Source organism: Passer domesticus, chromosome 1, assembly GCF_036417665.1.
Source record: "Passer domesticus isolate bPasDom1 chromosome 1, bPasDom1.hap1, whole genome shotgun sequence".
Taxonomy (NCBI): Eukaryota; Metazoa; Chordata; class Aves; order Passeriformes; family Passeridae; genus Passer; species Passer domesticus.
The window spans coordinates 69,858,860-69,876,098 of record NC_087474.1 but is presented as its reverse complement, the minus strand read 5'-3'; the positions used below and the strand labels follow the sequence as shown (position 1 = coordinate 69,876,098).

The 17,239-nt window shown below is 39.3% G+C and overlaps 1 long non-coding RNA gene across 11 annotated transcripts in view; it reads left to right on the top strand.

The window, feature by feature from the left end:
- The window catches only part of LOC135302222 (uncharacterized), a 203,657-nt gene that overhangs the window by 20,439 nt on the left and 165,979 nt on the right, over positions 1–17,239 (top strand). Inside the window, exon 1 of one of the 11 annotated variants that reach the window (XR_010363964.1) lies at positions 12,547–12,666. The exons of the other annotated variants lie outside the window; for them this stretch is intronic. This is a non-coding gene — a long non-coding RNA (uncharacterized LOC135302222). Of the gene's footprint in view, positions 1–12,546; positions 12,667–17,239 lie in introns of those variants that run through there. 11 annotated transcript variants of the gene reach the window in all.

Genomic DNA, 17,239 nt, shown 5'->3' with positions numbered 1-17,239 from the left:
GTTCAGGGATTAATGGGAACTGTGATGTAGCAGCAGAGAGGAGAGGCATTAGGAACAGGGGGTATTCCCATGCATATTACAGACATTGTGGAAGTATTTTTGTGTCAGCTTTTAGTGTATGGTTTGTAAATTGCATACAGACCCAGGTGAAATCTGATAGTTTCAGATGTGTTTTCTATTGATTCCTTGGGGGGAAAAAAAAAAAGGTAAATGTCAGTCAGATTGTGTGTTCTACTGTTTAAAAGGAAAACTAAAAATTACACTTTTGATTTGGTTATACTTGGACTTCAACCACTAGAGCTGCTTCAGAGAGGTATAAAGCAGATAGCCAGTGTATTCTATCCTTTATTACCAATTTAACTCTCTCTATTCTGGGCAGTATTTTGATTAAATGCATTTGAATTGTGATTAAGATACTAAACTTTTTGAAGAAAGGGTATGAAAATCACTTAGGATCAAAAAGGTAACAGGAAGATCAGAGCTCTTCTGAACTGGTTTTAGAAGAATGGTGTGGCTAAAGAAGTCATTAGTTCTTCTTGCATAACCCAGAACTAAAACACAAACCTTGCCAAAGAACCCATCTTGGTTATATAGGGAAAAACCAAACCCTGTGAGCAGAGCAGGCATGAGTTAGTTAAATTGCTGTTGCTAGAAGTGGTTTTTCCCTGTAGAAATGGTACAGCTGATTATAATGTGTGCAAATTGTCTTGTAAGTTCAGTGAACTTGAGTTTCAGGCACTGGGGATTTAAATTTATAATGTTTAGACTTCAGTAGATATGTCTAACAGGTTGGTGCATCTATGTAAAAATTACGCAGTACCTTTTAAAAAGAATGTGGAATCAGATTGATCTTGTATTAGCCATGTTAAATTATTGAGCAGCATTGACAGGGCATGGGCCATCGCCTGCTGGCACTTTCTTCAAGAAGTGGCAGAAGAAGCTGTCTGCACAGTTAGAAACTGATCTCAGTCACCAGAGGCTTGTAGATGTGTGAGGAGAAATGGAAGGCAAAGCTGAAATCCTGTACTTGGGTGTTTCCACTGCATTATGAAAATTATACTTTGCTTGGCTATAAATGGAAACTGTAGTTTCCAAGATGCAACACAGGGGATCTTTTGAGACTCTCTTGTTAATTGTGTGTCAGTTTAGGAAAAATAGGCATCATCTCTCCAAACCCTAAACAGCAGGAAAGAAAGAGCAGTCAGTTATTTTGCCCATGGAGACCTCAGGGAATAGCTATAACAAATTAGGAAAGAAAAAGACAGTGCTGGTTGATTTCTTTTTTGCAGTATCAGAGGTGGTGATTTCCTGTAGGAGGTGCAGGGGTCTGTTTATTGCACACTGCACCCCAAAACCGAACACTGGTTATCGCGTTATAAGTGCTGGAAGCCGTCTGTCAGTGATGATGGTTGAGTGGTGTGTGTTTGCCTTGAGAAGACTGATGCAAGGAACTATCTGACTTTGGCATGAACTTCTCAGAATTAGTTATATTTTGCAGTGTTAAGATTAGTATGCCTGATGTTTACTTTCTGTCAAGCAGGTTTTTGAATGGCAATCCCTTTGTACTCTGTGGGGCAGCCTTTATTTTGAGTGAATGAGTTTGCAATGTCCCCACAGACATCAACCTGCTTTGCGAATTCCATGAGCACAGTTTACTCGGTGTGAGCTGTAAAACTGTCCTCATTTTTAAATAAATGTGTTGAGTTCCAGGTGTTTTTTTTTTGTTTTGTTTTTGTGTTTTGTTTTGTTGTTTTTTTCCCCCTCTGGTGATTCTGAAACGGAAGAGCGAGTTCCAAGCATGGGGTGCTTTTTCCATAGTGCTTAGCTCCAAGAGCAAGTGGTATTTTCCAGGCTGCGTTGGGGGGCCTGCCTGAGGGATGTGGCTGTTTTCAAAATTCTTGTTAGGGAGAAGTGATGGATGGTTTTGCTGCAAGCTGCCCTCTTCCGTTCGGGGTGAGCCTGGGAAGGACAGGGCTTCTGAGAAGTTGTCAGCACTTGATAGCTGTGAGCTGCATCACTGGAGCAATGCTGAAAGGATGAAATGGGAATAATCCAGAGAACTGCCTGTTCAAACAGTACCTGCTGGCGTGCTGAAATGAAGGTAGAACCAAGCATGTCAGATGAATCATGTCTTGTCCATGGTATCAAATGGGAGTTGAATATTACATAGGTATCAGATCTATTAAGAGCTCTTTTCTTGTTCAGTGAATATTAAAGAATGATACCTCTTGTGTTGAATAAAGGATATCTGTTGATAGCAGTCTTTTTGAATCCAAGGATATCAGGACTGCATTTTGAAAGGTGGTGCTTCCTAAGAAACAGATCAGTTGAAAGAATTTTTTTGTTCTAATTTCTCTTCAATGATGAAATGCAGAGATACAGTTGAGCATTTAAAAAATTTTTTTGAGAGAATTATAATTAATTTCTCCATCCAGTTAAAAAATACCCAATGAACCTTTGTGTGGCGTTAAAAAAAAAAAAAAAAAAACAAAAAAAAAAGATACACTTTTAATGGAGTCCAAATCAGGAGTTTATTTTTGATAGCTGTACCATACTATGTGACTGGTGTGTTGAACACATGCATCAGTGTAATAATCTTGTAAGTGATCATACTTTCCTCACTATCTCTGTCTTTTTGTATTCAGGCAGTGCCTTATTTCTCAACTTTACAGTTAATGCTTAAATAATCTAGTAGGGTATTTTTACTTGTCATTCCTTTTCCTTGTCTAAGAAGAACAATATACTTTGCAAGCAAACCTATTTAAATTGAAATGAAATCTGTCCTCTGTTTCCAGCATTAATCTGTATCTAGGTGGAACCTTTACATGTTGACATGTGTCTGAAATTAGAAATTGTGACACGGTGTAATTAAGTTTACATCTTTACAGCTGGATCTGGCACTTAAAACTGAGATCTTTCTTCGCTATGTATGAAGGATAAAATAGATCCTTTGGTATATCACTCGGGCAAGAAAAACGTATTTCTGGAGAATTTAGAAATTTACTAATTGACTTGAGGTAAAAAGATGTAATTTTAAATAGAGGTCATTAGAGAAGATAGGCCAGATTTCTGGTTCCAAGTGTTGTCCAACAAACTTACGTGGCTCAAACTAAGAAACTGATTCTGAAGGCAATGGTCTTATTGTTGCAATGGAAAAAATCTTGCATTCTTGTGCAGTAGAAAAAAATTTCCTCTCTAGAAGGTGACAAAATGTTTTAGCTTAGCATTTGAAGGAGGAATTAGTTCTTTTCTCAAAAACATCTGTCCTTTCATACGTTTTCCAAATGCCACGGTAATCTTGCAGTCACCTCCTGCTCTGCCATAAAAGGAGAAGCCTTTTTTATTTTTAGAAGTACAGTGTGATGCTTCGAGTCGTGGTACAGCTGGAGGATCTCCTCCCTGCTTTTAAACCAGTTCAGCTTGGCGCTGGTGAAGGAGAGGAGGTGCCAGGCTGCAGCCAGAGGCTGTGGGGCACAATTGAGGGCTGTCAGGAGTCCCTAAAGCTGCTGCTGCCCTCCAGGCTGGCCTGTACCAGCCTCTGCTCTGCTCTGGGGTGGGAGTGGGGCAGGGAGGAGTTGTCAGCTTTTTGTGTGGTGTCCGTGCTGTCCTTGACAGCTGTGCTGTGTCCCACTGCACGTGACGAGCTTAGCGAGAGGCTCCTCTGGGGGAGATTAAAGATGGGCCGCTGCCTGCGCCTGTGAGACTGGAGAAGAGCAGATCCCAGTTCTACATCATCTGTTTCCTTGCTGAAACATGAGCTGTAGGACCTAGAAAACAAGTGTATTCTCATTTTGTTGATCTGGTCATTTTTACTTGTGCAGACTTTGAAATGCAAATCCTGCAGAGAGCATATGAAATCTTCCCTTGTTCCCTTCCACCCTGCTGGCCATGGGCCTTTGGAATTTGTTCTGTGATGGAGCGTGGGAGCCTGGCTTTACCATGTCTGCAGACAAATAAGGACACTTACAGATCATATAATTGTCTGTAGTGCGAATGGTCTCAGTGGAGGATTGAGGTGCTATGAGTGAAGTCAAGATGTGAAATGTGTTTGTGCTGTCATGGAGATATGGGTGGAGTGGCTTATCTATTCTGGCTTCACCTTGTGTAGCATGTAAATACAGCTACTCTGCTTTTGTTACTTACAGTAGCTTTGTGTTGGAGGGGTTTTGGTTTGTCAGTACAAAACCAGAGAAATGGCAGTGCTGTTTTAATTGTTGCCGCTTTAGGAAAATATTTCCTTGTTTAAAAAGCAAAAAGTCTAAATTGTTATAGCGGTAGGAATAACTGTTAAGCAGAGAAACAAGATGAGGAATTGTTGGTTCTGAGGTTTGGGTGATTTTTGTACAAAATGGTTGGGTAGGCTTCATTTCTTCCTGTTACTTTTAAATACCCAAATGCCCTAATAAAATCACAACAGTTGATTCTGTGAACAAGGAAATAAATATTAAAAAATCAATACTTACAATTTCATTTAGAAATAAAAGCAAAAGTTATTATTTGAAAAGGCCTCTTCCTGAAAGACTTGAGTTGACAAAAATATTTTTATTTTGAAAGAGTACGTACCAGTTCAATATTTTCTTTAAATAACATAGAGCTTAAAAATGACTGGAGAGTGAGGCATGAGTTTATTTAGGCTTGAGGAAATTACTGTAAGTTAAAAAATTAATTCAAATTTTCTGCTGAACTTGGAGAGAAAAATCAGCTCACTGAGTGGTGGGAATCTGCTGGATTTATGCCTGAGGTGTGAGCATTTGACAAAGCCAGCCTGTTCATATAGAGGAAATATTTTCTTTCCATTTAGGTTAGTACAGTAGCTATTCCTTTCAAAATTAAGAGAAAATTGGAAGAGAAGGCAGGAGAGCTTGTTTTCCATCTTCTGGCATAAGACAGCAGCAGGCGTAGTAGGTGAGGATGTACTAACTCTAAACATTGCTGTGCATGGTCACCAACCGAGTCAATCACATTGATTAAATATAAATAGAATTTATGGCAAAGTGCTGGAGCTAATATAAAGATAATAGTTAATTTCAAATGAAAAGTTCTTGAGGATTACTAAGACAGGATTTTTTTCTTAAGGAAAATAATGAAGCATGAATAAAACAAGCTTGAATTTATTTTTTTTACATTGACACAAATGGTGATTTAAACTGTTAAGTTCCTTCATTTTAAATAATGTGATGAAAGTAAAGTCTGTGAAGGATATTTACTTTTTATTTTATTAGTATTAGAAAATAAGCATGTTTGGCCATATATAAGCACTATTTCTTCCATTGTCTTCAGCTACAATTTTCATCTGTGCCTTGAAGTTAAAGACCTGTTTCAGTGGGTCCGAAGATGAACATGGTATCTACATTTTGTAATTTTTTGTGCAAGCTCGTGAACTTAAAGGCATTAATAATAGGGTAGGAGTAAGGGATCTGTACAAATATTTGAAGTTATAAACCTAATTTCTTTCTCTCTGGCATCCAAGTTTTCATCTGTGGCATGAATGCTTTCTGTGGGTGTGTTTTTCCTTCAGTTCCACTTTGTCAATCAAAAGCTTTCTTTTTACTTAGCAGCATTTTATCTGATTTTCAAGTAATTATATGTTTTCTTTTGAATGTCTCTTTAATTTTCCATAGCTCAAGAACAGAAACAGTAAGCAGAATGCAAAATTCATATGAAAACTTTAAGATTTTTTAACAGAACATTTAAAAACTGGTTTCTCCCAGCAAAACCTCTAGATAGTCTTTTTTTCTCCATCGTCTGCTTTGCTCTCTTTTTCGTCAAAGCGCAAAAGGTGAAACAAAATCACATACACACAGACACACTCTCCGCTTTTCTGATTCCAAACAAAAAGAGAACCTATAAGTCTTCATTTCGGAATCTATTGCCTTGGTGGATGCTGGTAGACCTGTCCATGAAGTTGAGGTGAGTGTCAAGAACCTACCTTTAACAAACATTTAAACCTGTGGTTACATTTAGTCCCACTAAGACAAATACTGAGGTTCAGATTTTGTTCTGGAAAGAAAGTACTTTACTGAGTTGGAGTATGGGATGTGTCTGGCATTTGTCATGGATGATAGATGAATGTGTACTCTGCCTAGAAATTGTATTTCTGATGCTCTACTAATTGCAAATGTGATTCTCACAGTTTGGTGTATGTTTAGCTATTCTGCACCCTCCAAAGAAGAAAATTCAAAAGAGAATGTACTGGAAATAATCTTGTTTTGAATGGACATAGCAGTAAGCGTGAAGGCTTGTAAACCTAACTCTTTGAGTAACCAGTCATATTCTTATGTGTGAGTCTAGACACTGTTAAAACGTTTCAATGATGTAAGGATAAAAATAATTGTTGATGGCAAGTCAAACTGAAAACTTAAAGTTGTTGTTCCTTGGTATTTTTTTTTCTTTATCGCAAAGAAAAAATGAGAAAGAGATTATGTTTAATGAAGCACATGATAATCTACTGAGTAAGCCTGCTTCTTGCATCTCTATTATATAGGTATGGTCTGTGCTCAGTATGGATTCAAAATGCAGTGCAGAGCTGTACCCAGAGCCTGTGCTTTCTCAGTAGGAAGAGTTTCCCTGTCTATATTAGCCAGGAGGATGACTATATTTCATAGTTTCTAGTTGTTGCTTTGGGCTCTTGGCAAAGTATCAGGGGAACTTCTGCTGGTTTAATGTTTGGAAGTGTCTCTTTTGCAAGAAAATATTTTGGCACCTTATTGTGTGTGGTTTGGTCCAGCAGAAGAGTGTGTGGGATGTGTGGTCTTCAAATGGAAGTGCTGTAGGAGTATTTATTTTAATCAATTTTTAAACATGCATCATGGCATGGCTAAAAATACCTGCCTACTTCAGCGGAATGAAGAACAGCACTGTAAATATAAACGTAGGTGGTGTGAATGGCTGAGAACTGGGTAACATTCACTGTAGGCTCCTTGGGGCTGTTTTTTGAGAAGTAATGAAACTCACATGTGAACAGCAGGCCATAGAATTTATTTTTTATTTATATGTTTATAAATAGCTGGATTTGGCATATAAAAAGATAGTGAACCGACACTGTGTTTTACTTGTTATGTTGGATAAGGTCAGGAGCATGAACCGTTCAGACCTGACTCATTGTGTTTGGCTGCACTGAATATGAGGGAAATACAAAGGCAGTTTTAAAACATGTGGCTACAAATAACTTGTCACTGTTTAGTGATGCAGAGTCCACATAAATCTCTGCGTCTAGAATGTGTGAACCAATGAGTATCTCCTGTTAATTATCCTGTTTGACATTTCCAAAGCTAAAGAAGAATGATGGTTAGTTATGAATCATATCTTGCCATGCTGAAATGCCAAGCTTCGTTTTATTGCGATAGAGATTAAGGCCAACAGACTCGTAACCAGTCTCAGCATCACAGTTTTTGCTACTGTCAAACTGCTGATACAGCATTTGCTTAATATAAATGAACCTTTGCACCTCTATAAAGTGCTTTAAACCTAGGAAAAATTTATGCCTTATCAAAAGGTTAATCCTGACAAATTATTGTAAATTATCTCCTGTCTGTGCGCTGCAGGTGCAGTGAAAATAATTCTGTGCTGTGCAGGCCGGTGCCTGTTCCATTGGATTGGAGAGCATTTGCTGTAGGTGCCAGCAGCACTGGGGTGGTTGTCAGGACCAGCCAGGGGTTCATTTCACAGCACTCTTGATGCAAATCTTAGAGTTGCAGTTCTACACAGGCTGGCAAGCTTCATTTCTGCTGCTCAGCATTTTAGATACACTGTGTACCAGCCTTGTTTCACAGCAGAGTGTGGAAAATAAATGCTTAAATAACATCAGAATTCAGTGACATGAAAATGCTTCAGCAAATCACGGCCCCAGAGTGTGGGGTTTTTTTGTTGGTTTGTTTGGTTTTCTTTTCTTGTAGCATAGCGTTCACTTTCTCTCTGGACTGCTGCATTCTTAGTCCCACTATAAATGCAGTGTAGCCACTGAAGCAGCAAGTGCTGGGTAATCTTTCACCGTCATAAAAACAATCCAGATTCAGTCATTTGAGCACTGTGTGTTTAGCAAACCTCATAGCAAAGATTTCAGGAAGTTCATGAGCTCCAGTACCTGTCACTTCCTTTCATTTCTCTTTTGACTGAGAAGTATCAAGAAGTCTGAAACCTGTATTTTTAATCATGTTTTGAAGTCATGTGAAGGTGTAGGCTTGTGCCTGTGAAAATTGCATCTTCATTAACATTTTGTAATTTCTCTGACAACATACAGAATAAAGTATTTGTGTAAGTATGTGATAGAATACATTGTATTGGGATAAACTTCTGAAAATGGGATGTGTGTGTGTATTTATGCAGTTGCCTTTTAGCTGTTAGTGGCACACAGTCCTGAGCAGGATGCTGTGCTTGCTCCAAGTCATGTAAGCAGCTGCCAGGCTCTTGGGCAACACAATGGGTTAACAACTGAAGTAACTTCCACCTCAGCACTGTCCTGTGTCTTATGCTGATAAGCATTAAATAACCCTGACACAAGCATACCCTCTCAAAAATGTTACAACACAGGATTTTTTAGTGATGTTTGTTAATAACGCCTTTGGCAAGCGTGAGACCTGCTTGCTGTTTAGCTTGGAAATGCACGTGTTCACTGTCTCAGAATGAACCGTACTTTTTGCCTTCTTTCTGAGGCAAGAAAGGTGCATGATAAGTTTTGACAAAAGCTTTGTTTTAATGTCATGCAGCCAACAGGACTCAGAGGGTGCCCAGCAGATGTCTTCAAATCTGAACCACGTTAACGGAGCTGTAGCCTCAGTTCTCCTTCGAAATAGGTCCTTTCAAAGCAAATGCTGTGTTCACTGCAGAAACAGACAAGTCCTTGTTTCCCACCTTCTTGGAGAGTGCCTCATCCACCCACTCCCATGGTCTGTTTTTATGGGGGTGTCATTTTGCTGAGAGACTTTCAGTCAGCAGAAGGGAGAGGGAAAGGGAGCCCCTACTGTGGTGCTGGCCTGCGCTTCTAGGGCCAGCTATCCTCAGCTCTTCTTCTCCAGCAATGCCTCTCTCATTCACTCTCTCTCTCTCTCTCTCTCTATATATATATATGTATATATATTTCTTTCTTATAGAACAACTGTTCCAGCATTTTGCTCCCTGCTGGTGATGTCTTCCTTCTATTTTGCAGTTCCTTATGTCCCCCCCATTCCTCTTGATTGAAGTTCTCTCTTTAACCTCTTATTGTATCTACCCAATTCTGTAAATTCTTTTTCTGAATTCCCATTCCTTCCCCACAAAAAGCCCCTTATTGTCAGAGGGGAATGCGTTTTTGCCTGACCTCTGGACAGCTGTTCTATTCAAAACCTTTCCCCCGGAGTAAGAGGCATCCCACAATTCATTGCTTTTTTCTTTGCCATGGTAAAAGCTAAAAGAATGTTTAACAAAGACCTACAATTGGTGATGGGGGTGGGAAATGGGAGTGTAACTTAATAGTTTCAGAAAACTGATGAATAATATAAGCCTTTAGAGAACCTTTTTGAAAGTGTTATCCCTGTTCATAAGCAGCTGGTAAAGCAATAAACTGACAGAATTTGATACAAATATCTTATTTGGACCTCAGCGGCAAGTCATATATTTTAATTATTTAATATTTCAAAGGGTTTTTTTCAATGCAGGGTGGCATGAAATTAAAGCACATATTACATGTTCCGGGTTGATAATGGCTAGACGAATGATGGATTGTATTGTGTTTGGGAAATTTTGGAGCCAGAAATGTCATGCAAATGCAAATTGAGGGCAAAACATTTATAAAAAGGGGTTTTTTTTATTGCATTGATCTCCTGAAGCCATTATGTTTTATTTTAAGGATTTGTAGATGTTTGATTAATGTTATTTTGGTCATATAGGAAGCATTTGTGGTATGGATTTGGATCCTAATCTGAACAAATTTTTTACAGAGCGCTGTGCTGAAATTGGTGTTTTAAAGGAATGCAGTTGTGCTAAAATTACAGTTTAAATGTTAAAAACCATTTTGACTTCCTTGCACTTGCAGAGTAGTGTTATCTCAAGGCGGGATGAGGAATAAAATGCTCTGTTCTAAGGCTTTTGCTAGTTGAACCGGCACCTTTGACAGCCTTTCCTGCATGGTGCGTCCCGCTGTGTTCTCACAGTGGTCACTTGCTATTTTTGTCTGAGAGGCCTTTTTGTGGGGGTGGGAGCCTGGTGACAAATGCTTCTGGTTTTGGATGCATTTAAATTGAAGTGCAAATGCACGCTGCTGCCGCTTTGCATGTCAAGCCGTGCGGGGGATGAGACTGCCATTTTGAAATGCTGTGCTTCCCATCTCACGGTGGCCACATTCCCATCCCTGTGTGCTGCCACACACACCTACAAACACACCTTTGGCTCTCGTGAGGCTCTCGGAGCCTTGCAACTGCCTGACCCCTTGCTCCCTGCCATATGTGTATGAAGCCCCTTTTCCCTGTTTTAGGAGTTATTTCTGACCCTTGCACATGTGCTCAGCGTGTCTGGGTCTCGCACAGGCGCCTGGCCCAAGCCTTGTGGCTGTGTTTTAATGCCATTGATTGCCCCTCCAAAGGAGTCACTGTGCTGCATCGCTACAACCCTTCCCTTCCTGAAGGGTGGGCAAGGTTGGACAAAGGATCCCCCAGCCAGCCTGGGATTGCCTGGACCCGGACATATGCATATGAATGGAGCTGTACATCTGCATTTGCTCCAACCGTTACTCCATTGTCACCGATTGTGTAATGAAGAGTCCCTGGGTATTCATTAACGTGCGTGGCTTCATAAACATCTCTGCTGCAGAGTTCTTAGCTGCGCTATTTCTGTGGTTTCAATGATATAAGAAGAATAATTAAAATTTTTATTTAATATTAGTTATTATTGAACAACTTAATTTACCAATAAATTTAATTTTTAACTATAATTTGTTTAATAACTACTTAATGTATAGAAAAACTATAAGCCAGAGTGGAGAGAGTCATGCAAAATATTCATTGTGAAGTTACACATTCTCAGAACGGTCCTCTGGTGCTGTGGCACTGTGATTTTTTCACCAGTGATGAAGCAAGCATTTCAATGAAAGCCAGGCTTTTCTGGTCATGACTGCTGCTTGTTGTATTGATCTCTGGTGTATTTGCAGGTACATGGTTTATATCACCTAATTTCTTTGAGCAAGCTTTTTCAGCAATTCTGCAAATCCAGTCCAAGGTATATTTTGTGTTTTCCTGTTGCAAGGTGCCGTGAGAAAGCCTATTTATGCTGCTGAGGTTTGAAGTGTGTTAAGAGTTCCATTCTGCAGTCGTTATGTGGAGCCTTGCATTGTGTCCCAGACCAGCAGCCCCTGCCTGGGGACTGAGAAGGAGCTTTGTGAAAGATGACAGTAGGCTACCAGATGCATTCAAAGCCAGGGCTGCCGAGCATTATCCCATCTGCTTTGAGAAGAGCAGCAGGGGTTTTTAATGCCCACGTATTCATTATATAGAGGGAGTGGCTACATGTTTAATACAGGTCCTCATTAATTTTGTGAAGCCCACTAGAGTGCTCTAGTGTAAGTATGAAGAAATAAAAGTCGTAATGATCTCTTCTGTTCCTTCAGCTTGCATTTGTTCTACAGGACCCTCACCAGGGTTTTCTGTCACTTTTTTCCCTTTTAGGCTGTAATAGGAAGCTTTTAGGAACCCTATGAATGTTACTCCACCTATGCAACAAGGATATGCATGTCAGGCAAGGGATTGGAGGCAGCAGGCAATTTGGTGAAATTATATTCTTTCTGTGCTGCTTGAGAGTGCCTGGCCAGCTGGTGCCAGGTGGCCTGCTGCTGGAGTAGCAGGGGATGTGAAAAATAGGCCTGGCTTTCAATGGCAAGTATCTATCCTCCTGGGCTTGCAGTCTCTGCAGGGCAGCTGTCTCCTCTCCAGTGAGTGCCAGATTTGCATGGTTTGAGTTCCGAGTAGTCTTGTAGGGATTTGGAAAAATGTGTGACCATCCCCCAAAGATGTGATAGCAGCCTCCGACATGCAAATGCAAATCTCACCTTCTCATCTTCTGATTGGTGCCAAAGTCTTTCAGGTCCCAGCATGTAGGCACTGGTTGTGCTGTATTGTGGCATTCACGTGCTTATGGTGTTAGTCACTTCCAGAGTCACTGTAGAGAAAGAAACAGCCATAGAGCTGATGCAAGAAGAGATACTCGTGATAATTTTCTCTAACATTAAAATAGTAGTAAGACGTTGAAAACTAGCGAGAGACAATTTCCCATCTTTCCCCTGTCTTTAAAAGTTGGGGTTTTTCTTTTTCCTTTTTTTTTTTTTACCTCTATGATTCAGAATTCCTGGATATATCTCAAATATTGATTTAAAGTCCTAAATAAATTGTGTGATAGCTGGAGATCTTATAGCTCTTTAGCACATTTTTTTTTTTTCATCTGTGCTCAACAACTGCCTGTTGTTGTCACTGAGGCAGTAAAATTACGTCTGCCATGAGGAAACTGGAGTTTTGGAGCCTTTGGGTAGGACACCAGAACCAGGTTGTGAATTCCTTGTTTAATCTTCATTCCTCTCCTCTACCAGCAACTGAGGAGGAGGGGGGACATGCTGGCTCACAGGCTGAAAACCATTCAGTGCTTCCCTGTAGATGCTCACCTGCTCTCACTACTTGGATGAATGACAGAGATACCTGTTACCAATAGGTAAGGCTTTATGAAGCTTTACCTATCAGTAAAAGATACCGATGTTGCAAACCCCAGGTGTTAAAGAGTTCTTGACTTCTTTTTATCTCCCACTTTGGAGAGGAGTACCTGCAGAAAGAAAACTAATATTTTTAGTAGCATGCCTACTGCAATGTGCTTATTTATGAGGGTAGATTGTAGGGCAAAAAATTTAGATTGCCAGCTTTTAAAGTGTGGTGCTGAATAAACAAAGTTGGATTCATGTTCTGTTACTTTAAGAATGCTGTTAATTTCCTGTAAGGTGAATAAATATAAAATCCAGGCAATCATTTTCTGTCCTAGCTCATAGTGTTATGGTTTAAATTAATATGTCGAGGCTGAACAGTGGTGAGGGTGGCAAGGGCATTTGTTCTCTTCTGCTGCCTCAGCTATACAGATGGCAGTCCTTGGGCAGGAGTGGGATGGGAGAGGATGGTGTCCTACCCCCTGGCAGAAAACTGCTGCAGCTTCCTTGTCAAAGCCCTCATTTACTACTATAAACCTCTTCCTCTCCTGTTGTTTATAGGGAGAGACAAGCTTTCAGGCTTTGTCTGCTGAATGATCCAACTGATTTTTTTAGTAAGACAACTTATGTGAATATTGCTGCTTGTCTGCAGATGGCAAAAATATATGATGAAAGTTAGAGAGAAAAAAAACCCGGGAAACAGCACGAGTCAAGGTCTATTTGCACATAAGCACTGTGCAAAGGTATTAAAGAAAATTGCACTGAAGCAAGTTTAAAGTGCTAGGCGGATGATGCAGGCTGTGATCTTTATCAGCCTTTATCAGGGACTAGCCTAAAAATTAGGCATAGTATAGGCTTACCCTAAGGTAAGCCTTTTGATTTCTCTGCACACTGTGAAATAGGTATTTACATTTTCTTGTTCCCTTGTTGTTTCTTATTTACATTTATGTTCTCTTGTTTTGTGAATATAGGTCACAACCACAGACTATTTTACACTGCTTTTAATCTTGAAAAATTCATGACAGACCTTGAGAAGACTATCTCCTTGTATGACTAAGTGCTACTGGTAATAAGTTAAAAAATATATACTTCAATACCTTTTGTCTCTTTATATAGGGACGTGGGGGGGAATAGAACATTAGATGAATTTTGCAAGATCTTTATTGTGTCTGATGTCTGTAAATCTATGATGCTGGTTGGCTGGAGTGCAAGTCAGTCCATTAAAGAAATGTCAAGTGTAATTTTGGAAGAGATATGTTTTAAGACAATACATGCATAAAAAATAGCATAAGGAATTTGCCTCTGGGTTGCTGTGAGGGTGACACATTAATTGTCACAGATGAAGAGGTAGACCTCCCTTGGAGCTCATGATTTGCTGTTCATGATTTATGAGTCTTGCCACTCATTAGAGGGGGACACATGTGCTGTTCTCATAGCATTCAAAAGATGGTCTGTCTTATCTTAATCTGTTAGCAACAAACTTGTAACTTTCTAAGATCTATCAGTGCCTTAATATTACTTCTCCTAAACTGTGCTTTCATTTGGTTTTTAATTGAGCAGCAAGTGCAGCTGGGTTTCTAGTTACCTTTTTTTTTTCCTTATTAGAACCATTGCTTTTAAAATAAATATTGATTTTTATTTCCCCCTTTCTGTCAGGATGTACTGAAATGCAGACAGTTAAACCAGTGGTTCTTGTATAGTATATAATAAATCACATCTTGTCTATTTTTTCCTTTTATACTTCCTGTTCAGTTTGTTCAATTCAGCTCGGTAGTGAGATCAGCTAGATGATGCTGTTGCAGCAGAAGCAAGACGGTGATGCTGTGGCAACTACTCCCCCTCCCCCACAAGCTTTTATTGCAGCTCAGGTCGTTTCTCTGTCAGTATTCATCTTGGTCTGCTGTTTTGTTTTTTTTGTTACAATTTTTTTTTTTGTTTTTGTCCCTGCACAAGCATGCTTTACTTATTAGCTGAGAATTACTGCTCTCGTCCTGAAGGTGATGGTGGCCCTCACCTGTGAGTTTAACTACAGGAAGAACAAGAAATATTGTACAAGGAAGAGACATTAAAGCCTTTCACATGGCCCTTCAAGCCTTGACAAAGACTGCCCAGAGATGTTTCCTTTTCCTCCTGTAGGCATTTCTGTTCAAATTCTAGTATTATGACAGAATGCATTTAATTTTAGATCTATAGGGCATGAAGATAGAAAACATAAGTATGAGAATACAGTGCCCAGGCATGTCTTTGTTTACTGTGCTGCCTCCAAAACAAAAGTTGAAATTTTTCTTGTTGCTATAAGATGTTGTTTAGTAATGTGCTGAATAGGATGTCATGTGGTTTTTCACTCATAATGTCAGCTATGATTGAAATGGTTTTATTGATTCTTTACACAGTTTTTTACCCTACATAGTCAGACTAGAAGTCAAGCAAGATTGTGCCAGTTTTTCAAAAATTACCAATCACTAAAAAACATGTCATCCTAACTTTGTTCCTTCTGAAGGTGCTGAAGGGCATTTGAAATATCTGTCTGTATCATGAATTGACTTTTGTATATAGTAAAAGATAATTGAATTAATCTGCTTCAGAAGTAGAGTCTAAATGGTGAGATCTTTATTCCAAAAATAATCCCATGGATTCTACGTACTGTCATGTGGTTTTTTCAGGTGGTCTATGTCACTACCAAAGTGAGATTATCTCTTGTTCTTGTATGGATGTGCATATGGGAATTACCTCAAGACCCTTATGTCCAATTGAATTGCCCCCTGGAAGGGAGAGGGTGAGGTGCCACAGGCTGAATATTCATTTTGGGCCTCCAACTTGCCACAGAAAACTCTGTCTTTTACTGTTTGTTAGTGATTTATTCCATCCCTTCAGTAGTCTTAATGTTGCTTGAATGTTTGTAGGAGTTGATGTATATTTATTTAATGTCTTGCTTGTGTAAGCCTCTCACCTCTTTGCCAGAGACAGAAAGGAGTGGTACAACTTCTTATAAGTAATCTCTTCAAACAGTCAATATAAAAGCCATCAGACTTCAAGAATATTTCATGATTTTGGCACAGTACCTGAGGATTCAAATTTGCATTGTCAATGTGTTATTTCCAGGAGAGATTTATTTTTAATTTATATGTCAGTCTTCTGAAACAGAAATAAATATATTTTTGTGCCTATGTGTGGAGAGGAGCAAAAGATGTAAGTGTGCATTTTCCTGCTGCTGCAGGTTGCCAAAAAGGTGGTGAGTCTGATATGGGCAAATTGCTTGTGACTGACTGATCAGTGATCTTTTTTTAGCCCTTCATCAATTTTCAAGGATTTTAAAGCATGAGTTTTTCATTATTTTTTTTTCCTCCAGTTGATTATGGTGATTTATATCAAGTTATTTCAGTCACTCCTACCTTACTATTTTACTGCAGTGTATTTCTAGAAATTCTGATGTTTTGTTTTTTCAGATGCATAAACTTAGCTTTATTTACCCCAAGTCTGTAATGTGTTTGCACTTTATTTCTGCTTTTGCACAACTTCTGTTTTCTTTTTTTTTCTTTTTTTTTAAAATCAGATAAAATGTAAACCAGTTTGGTTTATAACACTTGATTTTTGAATTGCTGGTATATTCAAGGAGCTTTCAAAACATGCTTTAAGGTGATACTACTACTCTTCATTTCTAAAGCTGAAACTTCCTCCTTTTTTCAGTCAGTGGAGGGACTGGTGGACTTGATGGCATGTGTGTCTTGCTATTTGGACTGTAGTTTCCCTTCTATTTGCTGAAGATTTTTTATTTTTTTTTTCTTTTTTAGAATACTCTGAACATTGTTACTGTATTTCTTGCTGTAAATGAATCAGAAATGATTCAGTGTCACAAACACTGTCATAGCATAAGAATAGAAAAATAACTGCAGAAAACACCAAAACCCACTTTAAACACAGTGAATATGGCTGATTAGCATTCACTTAGTGGCTGTAAAAGAACATGTTTTTTCTAAAACTGTTCACATTAATAATCTGTTGTTGTGCTTTAGGAATGATATTCCCCAATTTAATGTTCCCATGCACTACTTTTTCCCTCCTCCCCTGCCCCCATCCTCTATGGCAGGCTGGAGAGAATTGGAGGCACAAAAGGTAAAGATCACAGGTTGAGATAAGAACAGTTTAGTGTAAACAGCAATGAGATGAGGAAAGGAAGAGTAACAGCAACAATATTAATAACAAAATTGTACGAAAAAGAGAGAATGATTCACAGGCAAAATGGTCCCCAAGCCTGACCGGCCCGACAGCAGCCATGCCACTCTGACTGCTCCCTCTGGCTTGGAAGGGCCATCCCACAGCTCCTTCTGCCAAGGTTACTGAGCTAGAAGGAGCTCTCCTTGCTGGAAGAGACTCCCTCCCTCTCTCCCACCCTGGGCACTGATGTGAGGTGATGTAGAATAACCTCCAGGTCCTAGCCATCTTCCCTCCTGACTACTGCAAACATTAACCTTGTTCTGGCTGGAACTGTTAAACCATGCTGAATCATGTGGACAATTTAGAGAAGACTTTTTCATTGGCCCTCTAAAAAAAAGGAGAAATATGCTTAAGATTATGAAGAAGGTGCCCTCG